Source organism: Geotrypetes seraphini, chromosome 8 (genome assembly GCF_902459505.1).
Source record: "Geotrypetes seraphini chromosome 8, aGeoSer1.1, whole genome shotgun sequence".
Taxonomy (NCBI): domain Eukaryota; kingdom Metazoa; phylum Chordata; class Amphibia; order Gymnophiona; family Dermophiidae; genus Geotrypetes; species Geotrypetes seraphini.
In genome coordinates, this window is record NC_047091.1 from 105,417,214 (window position 1) to 105,431,360 (window position 14,147).

At 42.9% G+C, this 14,147-nt stretch overlaps 1 protein-coding gene across 1 annotated transcript in view; it reads left to right on the top strand.

Annotated features, from left to right (window-relative positions):
• Positions 1-629: 629 nt before the first annotated feature.
• PTPRS (protein tyrosine phosphatase receptor type S) overlaps positions 630-14,147 on the top strand; it is a 532,810-nt gene continuing 519,292 nt past the window's right edge. The window contains exon 1 of the mRNA XM_033953845.1: positions 630-941. The gene's annotated coding sequence lies outside the window, so the exon portion shown is untranslated. The remainder of the gene's footprint in view (positions 942-14,147) is intronic.

Consider the following 14,147-nt stretch of genomic DNA (forward strand, 5'->3'; position numbering starts at 1 on the left):
CACTCCGAATAAAATCAATCTCTTCAAACCTTTTCGCAACGATTTCAGTTCAGAACCAACAAATAATCATCTACCGGTATTTTAAATTTTACTTTCACTTCCAAGCATGTATACCAAAAACCAGCTTTTAAAGCACCTTACCCCAAGATGGGACATGGGTTGCACCCATCATGGCAACGCCATCCACTCTCTACAGACACAATCTCAAGAGGGCAATCCTAAAATAAACCAACATTTGCAGGTTTGTTTCATGCAATCTCAAAGAGGGAAGTTTAATGTTTTTTTTTTTGTCTTTTGAACGCAAGCCAGCCAGTCCGAGTGGTACGCAGAGTGAGAGATATGTCCATCCTCCACTTCAAGGCTGCAGGTGCATCAGAACTCAACAGTTCCTACCCTCTTCGTACAGCAGCACATCAAGGTGCGAGGGCAGGAGCTCGCGCTGGACTAACATTTAGAGCCCCAGCCCTGGCCAACCACGTGCACCGAGGCCAGCCCTTTAAACTACCCACCTCCAGTCCCCCAGCCTCATTCCATGCACGTGGTACGAGGGCGGGTCCAGGAGGCCACCGCGCGGTGACGAGACCGAGGCCCAGCTCCCTGCGTCCTCTTCCTCCCTCCCCCGCCCCCAGCTTTCCTCCCCTCCCCTCCGCCGGCTGAGAGGAGAAGAACGGAGCGGAGGCTTCGGGGATGACATCACCTGCAAGAGCGCGAGCGAGCGAATGTGGAGTGCTGAGTGAGCGCGAGCCGCAGTGAGTGTGTGCATGTGTGAGCCCCCCCCCCCCTCCTCTCCGCTCCCCACCAGCTCCAGCGCCTCTGGGGGGTGCGCGAGGCGGCAGCCACAGCAGCGCGCGCCCGCCCGCCGCCATCATTCCATGCGCCTCCCGCGAGGATGTGAGCAGGAGCGCGAGCGCCGGGATCCCAGCGAGCGAGCCAACCCGCAGGTAAGGAACCGGGCCGGGCGGGGGAGGTAGATGTGCGCGATGGACCGGATTGGGTTGGGGAGGGGTCTGCGCGGCGCTCAGGTTTTGTGCAGGGGGATGGCTTCTCTCTTCTGCCCTCTGACGGGAACTGTTCTGGTACTGATGCTGTTAGTCCCGGGAAGGATGCAGGAGGTTCAACAGTAACTGAGGAGAAGAGAACCTCGCCCGCTACTCCACAGCCTTCCCTCCTTACGTCCATTTTCCCCAAGACCTCTCCCCTTTCACTCCTCCTGCTGTTCCTCTCTCCTTTCTTGCCATTTTCCCTCCTCATGTTGCTCTTTCCATTTCTCTCTCCCAAGCTTGGCTCTCCTCCCTTCTCCTCCCCTCCCCCTCTCTCCACCGCGGCTTCTCTGATTCTCTCCTTCCCTTTCTCCTTGCTTCTTGGATAGGAATCCAAGGCCAGTCATATTGATATGATGTTGGAGCCGGTGTCCTCTCTCTTGCCCTTCCTATCCTCAGTACATCCAGTCTCCTCTTGCATGCTAGTGACGCCACCTTATCTCCTTCCCAGCCATCAATTACCCATGGCAGGAGGACTTCTCCTGCTAAACTATATACTGTACTTCCTTTCCTAAAAGAAAATCTGCCTTATTGTTACCTCATTTTACCTTACTTAACTAGCTATCTCATAATCAACACACATGCCAAGTCTTTGTCCCCCCTTTATTGCTAAGTTCTTTCTTTCCCTGGTCAGGAGATATGCTTGTCTTAAAGCAGTTTTCCTCATCCCTTTACCTATCTAGAAAACTTTGTCATTCATTGCAGAATTGATCTAATATAATTTGAGCAAAATTCATTAGAACTGTATCAGACCTTGGAAATGCACCTCTCTGAATTCTCTTCTTCTTCCTGCCCTCACAATCCTGACTTACATTATGCTTTTATTTTCTCCAGTCCTCATCAATATTGCACTGATTACCCATTTAGTGCTTCTGCAGTTCCAGAGACCTCTCCATCCGCTATTTATACTTGTCCACACCTAGTTTCCATTTACCTCATGCCTTTGCTCTTTCTTTCATTTCTACCTGTACTCTCATAACTCTTAATCCCTGCTTGTAGTTGGGGCCCTCTTATAATCACACACCAGTTATGCTCTGATTCATATGAGAGGGTTCATCCATCTATCCTTCAGAGATTTCTGGTTTGACCATTCCTCCCTCCCATTTCACCTCATCATCATCCTTTGTCTTGCAAGGACACTCCCCCTACCTTCCTTCTCTCCATGATGCTTACCTGTTGATAAGCCCTTCTTACAGTATTCACCAGGGTGTATCTCTTCTTGTGTAAAAAGCCATCCCAGAGGACCAACTGTTCAAAGCTTCCTTGATGCCTACTACTACTTCCCACCTTCCTTTACTACATTCACCCATATTTTCTCCTTTCTTCACTTATGATTTTCCTTTCCCTCTTTGCACCTCTCCCAGTGTTTTCCCTTCCATCTTCCTTACTTGTTTTTTAGGCAGTCATGCATTTTTCTCCCTTTCTCTCTTGCACACATAGCACTAAATTAAATGCCACCTCCTCTATTATGGACTGTTCTCCATCCTTTGTGGGACAAACTGAAAAGACTTACGTTTATTCTTGCTTTGTTCATCCCCTTAAACTTCTGCTCACTTACAGTTACAGTGCCTAAGCTAAGACTGTTTCAGCTGCATCTTCTTTTTATCTGTACACCATAGCATGAGGCAACAAAATATTTCCAGGTCGTGCACTGTGGCTGGCAGCTGTAGTAGTGCGGACAGGGGCAGGGTGGATTAATTGGTCTTTTCCTGCCATCATCTACTATGTCACTGTGTTGGATTACGCAAAAAAATCATCTCCCACAGTTGATATGTATTTTGTTAATAGTCCAACCAGAGGTTTATGCCTTCATTTTGGTGTTGATTAAAAACTGTGCCTAACTGAATATACATATATACAAGTACACTGAGGATAATTTTATAACAGGTTTCCAAAACTGAGAGGGCAAGAAGGTGCCCATTTGTAGCCTATTTTATAAAGACACTTGTGTCTTTATAAAGGGCTAGCACAAATCCTGTAGAAATCCCACCTAAAATGAAGTCGCAGAAATTCATGTTCGGTAAAAACGGGAAATATCTGTGTGTAAAAGTGCATGTGAAAATTGTGACGCCACCTGTGCTCTGCCCTAGAACATGCCTGTGCTAAATTCATTTACAAGTACATGCATTCTTATCATCATGCAAACTTGTACAGCTGGTGTAATTCTATAGGAGGCGTTTTACGCATGCATACAGGCTGTGTGAAAGAATACATTTATAAAATTATCCTTATATGCATATATACATACAAAACTCTTTTTTTGTATTGTGTTATACCTTCACTACCTCAGATATTATATTGCATATACATATATGTACATCATTGAATGATCATACGAGGATTGATTTAGACCCCTCAGCACATCCATTGTACCTCCCACTATCTTTTAACTGCAGTTCTGTTAATCACTAAGTAGTAATCTGCTTGTCTCCTCATAAGTGCATTTCACTTGTTGTCTTTGTTCCATTTTCTGAAAGGTTTATTTGAAGGAGGGAGAGAATGTGATATAGACTCCCAGCTGGCTAGTCAGTCAGGGCAATACATAAGAGACTGGAAGACATTTGTCTCTTTTGTTTCTGAAACCTTCAATTAGACCTAGACTTCACTTTCCGTTATTGGAAATCTTATATACGAATCTGTGATGTATAACCATGGTATTTCATTGTTTTAATTTTCAAAAATAAGGAGGATTCCCTCCCACATCTAGTAACGCTGATCTGTTCAGGTCTGTAAAGTTGCAACAGGCTGTGGTTGGGAATGTTGATATTTCTGCTGAGCTCCTGCCCCTGTTGCCTTGCATGGTTTCTGTTTCATTGTTTGGAACTGATGTGCATATCCTGAAATCTGGGAATATTTATTTATAGGCAAGCTTCTTTGATGATGGATGTGATCTGACTTTGGTCAAGATTTTGACTTTTATCTTCTTTAGAAGAAGCATTTGGAGGACACTATCTCCTTGTCTTCTACTCTACTTTCTCTTATTACCCTAGAAGTTTATTATTTTGATTTAATAATTTCACATAAAACAGAACAGGCTATGGATATTGTGCTGCTTGGATATTTGCTGCATTGAAAGCCCAATTGATTCAAGTGAACTACTATACAAATTTTTTTAAATTCTTCTTTTTAGTTTTTGCTAAGCCAAACTGTAAAAAAACAGATGAATGGTCCCTTTTGCAGACAGACCAGATGTATTTAGCATGCTGCTCTATTAATGTATGCAATATTTCCTTACTGTTTATCTTATCTGTGTCTATCTGCTGAAGTGTATGTATATTTTATATTGTGCCTTATACATTTTTCTAATTTTCTAAGTACAGTATGTGCCCCCTTTTTAAAGCTATTTGATTTTTATCAAGATAATGATAGAAATTTGTGGTGAGGAATATATAATAGGAGTTAAGAATAGGACTCATACTGCAAGCAGATTGGAGACTTAAAAGGTATATCAATAACATTCATATAGAGTACTGCCATCTTTCCAAAGAGAAAAGTGGCACTGGGAATGGTTCAAAAGTGAGTAGCAAGCTGATGGGAGAATCTGTAAAGATTAACAGAGCTCCCTGAAATCTGTGGATGATCACAGAGCTCGATGCCATATTTTATTTGCAGTTCCAAATGACAAAGCCACAAAGCTCAGGTTTGCACGGAAAATATTACTTTATGATGTATTTTCTCACGCTAGACCTCGCGCAGGGTATGAAATTGCACTGAATTGGTGTCTGAGAAGGGAACAGCAGGCAGCTGGGGTGAATACACAGAGGCTCAGATCAATGTCTGAGCCTCTCTCATGGCTGTGCTTTTCCTTGTGGGATTTCAGCATCTTTCTTTTGTAAACTTGATATAATCCTATAGAGAAGGGATGTAATTAGGCACACTGTGCTGGGGGTAGCAAAACAAAAATCCCTCACCCAGGTGGGTAATCTGAGAGACTGTCTTACCACCTGTGCGTCACAGTGAAATAACCGACAGATTCTTGCGTCATTTCAGTGACCATCTTTCCATTCATCTGTTATTTTGTTAAGAAATCATTTATTTCTTCCATTGGTAAATTAAAAAAAAAAAGAAGTAAATAGGTGTGTAGGATGACCTTTTAATGTACTGAACTTATTACATTTGTGACCAGCTTTCAAGGATTAAACTCCTTTTGTAAGGTTTCTACAAAATAAACTAAGGAAAATTGTTTAAATATGTGGAGCCAATACACACCTATACGCACAGAATGAGGAATACTGAAAGAGCACCAGGCAAAATAAATTACAATAAAATGCTTGAAATTTCAGTCTCTTTGCTTGCGGCATCATTGGAACCTAGCAGATTCCTTTCTTGTCTTGTGACACCCCTCCCCGCACTCCGATTATCCATTTTGCAGTGTCCCGTGCTGTATTGAGTCATGACTTTCTTTAACATGAAATCAAAGATGTAAGGAAGGACAATAAAGTGTCAAACTCACTCTTTGCATTCAGGGTGGAGTGAAGAGTGAGAGGGACCTGTAGATGTGTCCCCCTTCCTTATTCAATGTGTTGTGCTCTGACTACGTCCTGCTGTAATAATGTATTCAATTTGGGCTTTAGATTTGATTACTGACTTTTCCAAATCTACGCTCAAGATGAGTTTTATATAGTGCTTAAGATGTTGTACCTGAGGCAATGGAGAGTGAAGTGACTTGCCCAAGGTCATGAGGACTGTCTGTGAGACTTGTTGCAAAGAAAAGACCACAGGGAATAGTTGAAAGCCAATTACATGCCGTTTGCATGACATCATCTTTGTTCTGTGTATAATCCTCAGGCAATCCATTTTTTATTTGGGGATTTTGGTTGGGGTTTTTTTTTTGGGGGGGGGGGTAGAGGGTATTTTAAAACAGGGTTGACTAAAAGGTTTTTGTTGGGCTTTTTTAAAATACATTTTTTGTAAAAGGGAATGTTAAAGGATTCATGTTAAATTCTTGCTTCTCTTTACAGATTTTTGGAGTATGTTATTTTTCTTTCTCTGGGCTAGTGTTTTTCTTATATATATCTTTTCTCTTTCTAAAAATAAGGCAATCTTTTTGGTGCATTAAAATGCAACTTTTTTTTTTTTTTTACTTTAAACACACAGAAGGTTGTTCAACATTTTGTTGTGAAAGTTTTTTGTGTGAACCTCAGTACTCTAAAACAATTTGTTTTCTGTAAAAATAGTCTCACTCCCAATTCAGGTACCCATTGCTGCTGTATGATGTTCAGTAAATATATTTTTAGATTTTACCACAAATGTTTTGATTCACATCTGTACATTGTCCTGAACTATTTTTTTAAATTCCTTCTGGAATACGAATACTTCACACAAATATCATATAGCATTTTACCAAAAACCCTTTGAATACCGTGATAGTCTGATATGGATATCATAAGATATTATGTAATGAGGACTCGCCCACCATCCCACACTTCAAAGGAAAGGTACTTTAGATGAATTAATATGTCAGAATTCAAGCATGCATAGGGGAGGCACAAAGGAACTTTGGTATTCTCCCTCGTCCCCGTTCAATCAAGTAAAATCTGTGACAGCACGGTAGGCAGATACAAACTGGCAGTCTGGGAGGACCAAATGTCATTTTCCGTGATATCCTCTGTGTTTCTAAATTTTATATATAGTTTTATGAAGACAATGAATTCTGCAGTATTTTCTAAAGAACCCTGCTCTGGGAAGAAGGTAGCCCTGAATGCGTGAAAGGGGTTGCAAGCCATGTCCTACCCATATCAGGAATGTATGGGCTTTGCAAATTGTCATATGTTGGGTTGGCTATAGCCTGCTATATTATTAGCCATTTCTAAAGCACTACACATGCACAGCGTTGCACAGATATCCATAAGAGATACCCCCTTTCAGGGACAGTCAAGATCATTAAGTATGAAAATAGTTAAATTTATAAAGGCTAGTTAGTATTTACACACTGCTTTTGAACATTCTTATTATGGCTTTCCACCATTCTTTATTCATCACCACATTACAGTTTCTAAGACCTGGGTAGAGGATTCCCCCTTTCCTGCCCCCTTAAAATAGCTGGAGCATTCATTGCCTGTGTGCGAGTCCCTTGAAATCATTTGTGCCTCTACCTAGAATGCCACATAGATGGGAAGAAGGTGATATATTACCAGTGCTACAAGTGTAGGGTATAGCAAATACCACAAACTGGCAGATGTTATAAATATTTAACTTGCTGGCACACAATCCATTCATTCTGCACTTGCTTGGTGTCGTATACTTCTCCCCTTCCAGATTATTCAGCAGAGAAATTATGCTGACACATTAGTTCTCTAATTTTTATTTTATTTTATTTATTTTATTTTTTTTTGGGGGGGGGAATAGGAGGAAGTAAAATAACAGCTAAGACTTTTACTACTACTTTTTGTGTAGATCCAATTTCTTCCTGACTGCATTAGGCACGATTTATGGAATCCATCAACATGAATTTAAAATATTAAGAAATGATTATTACATGGACTCTGCAGCATTATTCATGTTACCAGCAACTCTAACCTCTATAACCTTTGTTATAAAACCAGCATTGTTTTTAGTCTTCAGCATTTAAGTAATGACAAAGTATAGAGCAATTTAAACAACAACAAAAAAAACCTTTTCACATTTGCTCTGTAATGCCACGCCATAGAGACCAGTAATGCAACAATCACAACCAAAGAGAATGCAAGCAAAATGTTGGAGGAAGAGGAGGCTGCCACAGGTTCTGATCCTGGTTCTGTACTGCCTTTTCCTACTTGCCCTACAACAGGGGTGTCAAAATCCCTCCTCGAGGGCCGCAATCCAGTCGGGTTTTCAGGATTTCCCCAATTAATATGCATGAGATCAATTTGCATGCACTGCTTTCATTTTATGCTAATAGATCTCATGCATATTCATTGGGGGATTCCTGAAAACCCGACTGGATTGCAGCCCTTGAGGAGGGACTTTGACACCCCTGCCCTACAGATTTATATGTGACAAAATTTGGAGTTGGTTTTGGATTGTTTTTTTTTTGTGGGGGGGGGGTTCTGATTGCCTATTCAGTTGTTTTTTTTATTCTGGAAATCAAGTTTTTGTATCTACAGTTAGTAAAATCAGGTTTTTTTTGGGGGGGGGAGAGAGAGAAGAAATTTTGAAAGTTGGGTAATTGTGTCTTCCTAATTTTGTAACTAACTTTTTCAGTACTGATTATATCAGAAAATAAAACGCCCCAATAAATAAATTAAAGTCAGAAATCCTCATGTTGCACCCAGGGTAGAGAATGACACGGGGACAAATTTTTCCCTGTTCCTGCGGGAACTCATTTTCCTATACCATTCCCATGAGTTCTTTTCCTGTCCCTGCCCCATTTCTGCAAGCTCCGTCCTCATTTGCACAAGCCTTAGACATTTTAAAATCATAGGTATTCAAGGCTTGAGTGGTTAAGGCAGAGCTTACAGGGAAAGGGACAGCGACAAAACTCACGGGGACGGAATGGGGAAATTGAGTTCTGCGGGGACAGGGACAAATTTGTCCCCTTGCCATTCTCTAACCCAGGGTACATTTACGCAGTCCAATGTAAGAAAGTTCTTTTTATGTCCCAGTCTACCAGGCAAGATATAAACAGCTTCATGCAGAAGATCTTATAATCAGCAGGGAGGCCTTGAGGTCATAGTAATGAATGATCTAAAGGTTAATGAAGTAGTGCAACGAGGCAGTGGCCAGGGACAGATGAATGTCTAAAGTGGAGGTGTCAAACTGCAGTCCTGCTGAGCTGCAAACCAATAAGGTTTCCAGGACACTCCTAATGAATATGCATGAGATGTATTTGCACACACTGCCTTTATTGTATGCAGATTTATCTCATGCATATTCATTAAGAGTATCCTGAGAACCTGACTGATTTGTGGCGTGCCAGGATTGCAGTTTGACACCCCTGGCTTAGAATTTACAAGAAACAACAGGTGAAAAAAAAAAGAAGAGCTGATCAGTGCCTCTGAAGAAGTTATTAGTGATACCTCAGTTGGAGTACTGTGCCTCTGAAATGGATTTAGATAGGATAGAAGCACCCAGAAAAGGGTTATCAAAATGGTATAGAAAAAGTCTGCACCAAAGCCCCAAAAATGTATACCCTAGAATAGTGATTCTCTACACAGTGGTTGGAACACAGCCAGCCAGTTAGCTTTTCAGAAGTCTCACATTGAATATGCATATGAGAGATTTGCATGCACTGCCTCTGTCTCATGCATATGTACTGTTGATATCCATTCAAATCAACTGGCTGGAGAACTACTTCTCGTGGAGAGATAAGAATATAAGCATTGCCTCTGCTGGGTCAGACCAGGGGTCCATTGTGCCCAGCAGCCCGCAGTGGCTCCCCAGGTCCATTACCTGTAAGTGATCCTTTACCTAAATCGTGTATTCCCTATTCATTTAGTATCCTGTATAGTTACCCTCTGTCTGTATCCTTCATTCCCCTTCTCCTTCAGGAAGTCATCCAATCCCTTTTTGAAACCCAATATTGTATTCTGTCCTATCACCTCTTCTGTGAGCGCATTCCAGGTGTCCACCACCCTCTGAGTGAAGAAGAACTTCCTAGCATTCGTTTTGAATCTGTCTCCTTTCAATTTTTCTGAATGCCCTCTTGTTTTTGTTGTCCCCGCTAGTCTGAAGAATCTGTCCCTCTCCACCTTCTCTATGCCTTTCATGATTTTATAAGTCTCTATCATGTCCCCTCTAAGTCTCCACTTTTCCAGGGTAAAGAGCCCCAGCTTTTCCAGCCTTTCAGCATACGAAAGGTTTTCCATGCCCTTTATCATCCTTGTCGCTCTTCTCTGGACCCTCTCGAGTATCGCCATATCCTTCTTAAAGTATGGCGACCAGTATTGCACGCAGTACTCCAGATGCGGTTGCACCATTGCTCGATACAGCGGTAGGATAACTTCTTTCGTTCTGGTAGTGATACCCTTTTTGATAATGCCCTACATTCTGTTCGCTTTCTTGGAGGCCGCTGCACATTGCGCCGCCGGCTTCATTGTTTTATCCACCAATACCCCCAAGTCTTTTTCTAGGTTGCCTTCCCCCAGTACCCTCCCTCCCATCGTATAGCTGTACATCGGGTTCCCTTTCCCTATATGCAAGACTTTACATTTCTCTACATTGAAGCTCATCTGCCATCTTTTTGCCCACTTACTCAGTTTGTTCAGGTCTCTTTGTAGTTCTTTGCATTCCTCAACAGTTCTGACCCAACTGGAGAGTTTTGTGTCGTCCGCGAATTTTATGACTTCGCACTTCGTCCCTGTTTCCTGGTCATTAATGAATATGTTGAATAATAGCGATCCCAACACTGACTCCTGTGGGACACCACTTGTGACCCCTTTCCAGTCAGAGTAGTGTCCCTTTACTCCTACCCTCTGTTTCCTGTCCGCCAGCCAATTCCTGATCCATCTGTGCATGTCCCCTACCACCCCATGGCTCCACAGTTTTCTTAGTAGGCGCTCATGAGGTACCTTGTCGAAGGCTTTTTGGAAATCTAGATATACGATGTCTATGGGGTCACCCTTGTCCAATTGTTCACTTATCCCCTCAAAGAAATGCAGTAGGTTCGTTTGGCATGATCTTCCTTTACAGAGACCATGCTGGCTTGTTCCCTTCAGATTATTTTTTTCTAAATGCTCATTGATACTTTCCTTGATGAATGATTCGATTAAGCTCACTGGTCTGTAGTTCCCTGGGTTGCCTCTCAATCCTTTTTTGAAGATAGGTGTAACATTTGCTATCCTTCAGTCCGGGATTACCCCTGTTCTCAAGGATAGGTTACAAATCTGCCGTAGTAACTCCTCTGTTTCGTCTCTGAGCTCTTTCAGTATTCTCGGGTGGATTCCGTCTGGGCCCGGAGATTTGTCAGTTTTTAATCTATCTATCTATCAGCTTGAGTACGTCTTCAAGGCTTACCTCCATGCATGATAATTTTCCCTCTTGATCCCCCTTGAAGATTTTTTCAGGTTCCGGCACGTTGGATGTGTCTTCTCTTGTAAAGACTGACGAGAAGAACATGTTTAGTCTGTCAGCCACCTCTTCCTCCTTCACCACTCCCTTCCTGTCTCCCTCATCCAGAGGTCCCACTTCCTCCCTCGCCGGCTGCTTTCCTTTCACATATTGGAAGAATGGTTTAAAATTTTGTGCTTCCTTGGCTAGTCTCTCTTCGTATTCTTTCTTTGCTTTTCTGACCACTTGGTGACATTCTTTTTGTTGCTTCCTCTGCTCTTTCCAATTTTCTTCAGTTTTGTCCTTTTTCCACTTCCAAAATGATCTTTTCTTGTCTCCTATCACTTTCTTTACTTCATTGGTCATCCATGCCGGATCTTTTGTTTGACGGGACTTTGAAAAAACAAAAACTTTCAGATACTTTGAATGTACAGTAGAGGTAAAAAGAAACACACCTTTTTCAGTGACTGGGGTTTTCTAGAAATACCTTTCTATTGTTTCTCTTGTGTTTGAATCTTTTAAGCTTCATTATCATCCCTGGAACAGCCTGGTCAGAATTTGACAGAGCAGATTAAAAATAAATAAATAAATAAAATAAACCAAGATAAATAGAGACTCCTTTTACTCCCTAGCCTGATGTTTTATACTTTTCCCTTTTCCACACCTCTGATTTTATTGTAATTAACCTCTCGTTCTCTCCTCATGTTCTTATTTCATGTTGGTTGTTTTTGTCCTTGTATTGATATTAGTTTGATTCTTAATCCTCTTTTTATATGAGTTTGTAAACCACATAGATTTTAACCCTGGTTTTATATTTGCAGTATATTAAATAAATTGAACTTGAACAAGGACAATAGCAGAATTCTAGAAAGGCTGAGATAAGCTCAGGAGATCTTTATCTGTGAGGAGAAAGCCAAGATTAACTGGAATCTATGGCATTGCCAAAGGAATCTCTTTGGGTGGATATTCTATTCTATATAACATCTATAGCCCACGCTAATCTCCAGTCAGATTCTAGGTGGATAACAATATTTAAAAATAACACATCATAGTTTTCAGCAAATGTACAGTAAATCAATTAAAATACCATATTTTTTGTTCCATAAGATGCACCTGACCATAAGATGCACCCACCTGTAGGGGAGGAAAAACCAAGAAAAAAAATTCTGACCCAAATGGTGTGCCCTGTACCCTGTCCCCCTCTGGTGGTCTAGTAGTAGGCCGGGACAGGGTACAGAACATGTCTAGTGGTTGGCATATCTAATGGTAGGCACATGTAGTGGCAGCCAGCTCCAAGCCAGCCCCCCAGCCTCCCCCATACCTTTAAAATCATTCCCCTGTACCCCCCAGTACTTTTAAATCATTCCCCCAGTAGATCATTCCCCCAGTACTTTTAAATCATCCCCCCAGTACCTTTAGATCATCCCCCCACAGTAGATTATCCCCCAGTACTTTTAGATCATCCCTCCATACCTGGTGGTCCAGCATGTATCCCTCTCTCACTAGCAGCGCACAGGTCAGGAGTGCGGATGTTAGGAGCAAGCTTTCCTCATGCTCGCTTAGGCCTGTGCTGCTTTCTGAATGGCTGGGGTCAATTCTCGCAGGACTCGTGAGAACTGACACCAGCCATTTAGAAAACAGTGCAGGCCCAAGCGGGAGCATGGAAAGCTTGCTCCTGACATCCGCACCGCTAGTGAGGGAGGGATAGACGCTGGACCACCAGGTACTACGATGATGATGGAGGAGGCGGCAGGAGGCGGGCGGGCAGGTGTTTTAAAAGGTGCAGCTATGGCGATGACTACGGGCAGGCAGGTGGGTGTTTTAAAACGGTGTGGTGGGGGGGAGGTTAAAATATGTACCTTTGCTCTATAAGATGCACCGAGATTTCCACCCACTTTTGGGTGGAAAAAAGTACATCTTATGGAGCGAAAAATACAGTAATTAGTTTTAAAAAAATTTTCAAAGATATGCCCCTCTTTTACAATGCAACCCAGAGCACTTGGGCCCGGATTCTGTATAGGACACCCGGTCTCAGAAGCCAACGGGCATCCTATATAGAATTGGGCCTAAGGCCACCCAAAGTGAACCCGATTCTCTTAACAGATGTCTATGTTACAGACGCTGGTTAGAGAATCGGGTTGTTGTAGACGTGGCTGCTAAGCTTATCACGGCAAGGGGTATCCCTATTGCGATAGGTTTAGTGGCCACATCTGCAGCCGCCAATTCCCCCCACCCCCTCACCCCAAACAAGCACAGCAGGAGGGATGCCTAATCCTTCCTGCCCAGAACCCCCCCCCCCACACCTGCCGTGAATGAACGTGGCCGTTTTCGTTCGGGGGTGGGTGGGTTTCCTGGCAGGAGGGATTGGGCACCCTCCTGCCGATTTCATTTGGGGGGGGGGGTTCTGGCAGGAGGGATTAGACACTCTCCTGCTAGTATCGTTTGGAGGGAGAGTGTGGGGGTGTTCCGGCAGGAGGGATTGTCTACAGGGAGGGTGTTCCGGCAGGAGGGATTGGTCACCCTCCTGCCGGCGATCTTCAGGGAGGGGTGGGGGAGGATTGGGCATCCCTCCTGCCAGATTCAGGGAGTGTGGGGGGATTGGCAATTGTGGCCGCTAAGCTTATCGCAGCAGGGAGATCCCTTGCCATGATAAGCTTAGCGGCCGCATCTGCTTACAATGTAGGCATCTCCCACTGGACTAGGGAGAAGGGTGCAGCCACCTAGGTTCGCCTAAGACTACTTCCGGGACAATCCACGCCTAGCCTTAGGAGGGTATGCGGGCATCCCTAGGCTCCTGGAGGTGCTGCCAATGTAGGCAGCCTGCTTCGGGAGCTTTTTTTTTTAAAAAAAACAACATGCATCCCGATTGGCTGGTTAGACAGCAGTAGGACGCCTACCGCTGCTTACAATTAGGAGAATGTTTACAGAATCCGGGCCTAAATGCTCTGATGCTCATAGAATTCCTCTGAGTGTCAGAGCATTTATTGCCCCATGCTGTAGTATAAACCTTTACTGCTGCTTAGTAAAAGAAGGCCATAATATGAAGAAACTTTCCTTAATTCAGTAGGAAGATCATTCCAAAGTTTGGTTCCTACATATTCAAAAAATTTACTCATTAATGACTTCAAACAAATATATTGA